We start from the raw sequence: 2,265 nt of genomic DNA, 5'->3' as shown, positions 1-2,265 counted from the left end.
AAGGTGGTATAGCAAAATAATACCAGTGGCATAGAAAAATCAGCTTTTATTTCACTCACAGACCTGTGGGTTAGCTGGGTACTCTGTTCCAAGTGTTTCACCTGTTGTCCAGGCTAGGTAGCAAAGACAAAGGGAAGCTCTTCTTAAGACAATGCAACAACAAAGGCATGAGAGAGCAAGCAGAATTGTATGAGGCCTCTTATGCCTTGGATCAAAACTGGCACACTGTCACTTCTGTCCATGTAACATTGGCCAAATCAAGTGACATAACCAAACCCAAAGTCAAATGATAAGAAAGTGCATTCCATCCATAATGAGGCCATAGTAAGGAGCAGAGCCATTGAGGCCAATAATTCAATCTACCACAATGCTGGTATAACAGATGCCACAATCCAATAGTAAATTTTTGGATGTATGTGTGTGTCTATGTGTGTATAGGTATATACATACATACACACATATATATTTATATACAGGCAGTCCCTACATTACAAACAAGATAGGTTGTGTAGGTTTGTTCTTAAAACGAATTTGTATGTAAGTTGGAACAGGTACATTTACTTATTAAATGAAGCTGAGACAGATGTTTGTCTTAACATGGTATTTATTTTTACCTTTCTTTGCATATAAATACTTAAATATTTTCAGCTTACAGAATTTATTGTTTATAACCCAGGGACTGCCTGTATACTCCCTTACAAAAAATCCTGATGCTTAAATTCCTCTTTGTTAAGCTTTGAGTTATTCACTTAAACTTCTTTGGACTTAAGTACCTGTACTGGTTTTCTATCACTACTATAACAAATTACCACAAATTTAGAGGCTTAAAACAACAGAAATGTATTATTTTCAGTTGCAGAATTCAACATCTGAAATAGGTCTCACTGCGCTAGAATCAAAGTGTTGACAAGACTATTCATTTTAGAGACTCTGAGGGAAAATCCATATTTTTGCCTTTTTCAGCTTCTAAAGGCTGCCCACATTCCTTGGCTCATGGCCCCTTCCTCCATCTTCAAAGCCAGTGAATGCCAGTCAACTCTTTTTCACTTCACATCACTCTGATGCTCTTCTGCCTTCCTCTTCCACATTCAAAGGACCCTTGAGATTACTTCTGGCCTAGCCAGATAATTCAAGATAATCTCCCTATTTTAAATTCAGCTATTTAACAACCTTAATTCTATCTACAAGCTTAATTCCTCTTTGCCATAAATAACCTAATATATTCATAAATTCCAGTGAATAAAATGTGGACATTTTAAAGTGGGGGTGGAATGGAAAAATTATTTTGTCTACAACATATTATAATGAAAATAGCACAAATCCAGGAAACAGTTTTAGTTTGAGTCCTAGAACTAACCAGAAATAGTAAATTAGACAAGTTCCTTCAAATTTCAATTGTTTCTGGTGAAATGAAAAGATTGTCTTAGCTGATCTCTAAGGCTCCTTCCAGCTCAAATTCCCTAGAGTCTATGAATATAGTACATCTAATTAAACCTTGAAGTTAGAAAAGATTAAAGCCTAATTCATCATCATAAAATATATGAATTGAAATCTTAGTAGTGTTATGAGGACACAGAGAAGGATCATTAATAATTCTCTCCAAGTGGCTACAGGGGACTTTGTGGAGGAGACAGGCTCTGACCTTACATGCTCTGGAGTACAAGGACAGAGAAACTCTGAGCATGGGAACCAATGTAGGGGGCACAGGGATTAAAGGGGCAATGACTCTGTAGGGCATGGACCATGTAGGGAATGGCGAGAAATTCAACGTGGACAAAGCATAAATAAAGATGTAGGGAAAGAGCCTGGAGTGAGAGGTAGGACAGATTGTGGTTTTCATCTTCTGTAGCAGAGGAAAGACAGTGTTGTGTTGTTGTTGTTATTTTAATAAAGCAAAAAAAAAAAAAAAAAAAAGATAGGTTGCATGTGTTATAAAGATAATGCAGAAATAATGAGATTTTTTATTTGCTTTACTCTGTTTACCATTTTAGCTAGTTATATTTCATTAAAATTAAAATAGCTTATGAGATACCCTACATTGGTTTTTTCGAGGTCTAAGAAGCCAAAATAAAAAAAGGATTAAAGCATGTTTGTGCCTAAGCTTACTATTGTTTTTCATATTCATAAATATCCATTTATTAAGAATAAAAACATACTCCAAACTCACCTTTTAAAAACAGAATTATATGAACTGAGTAAGGTCACTGTAAAGCCAGGAGCCAGGGCCACTATCACAGCAGCCTGGCCCATGCAGGTTCGCATTGG

The sequence above is a fragment of the Saccopteryx leptura genome, chromosome 5, assembly GCF_036850995.1.
Source record: "Saccopteryx leptura isolate mSacLep1 chromosome 5, mSacLep1_pri_phased_curated, whole genome shotgun sequence".
NCBI lineage: Eukaryota > Metazoa > Chordata > Mammalia > Chiroptera > Emballonuridae > Saccopteryx > Saccopteryx leptura.
The sequence above is the reverse complement of the archived record's forward strand: the minus strand, read 5'-3'. Positions refer to the sequence as shown.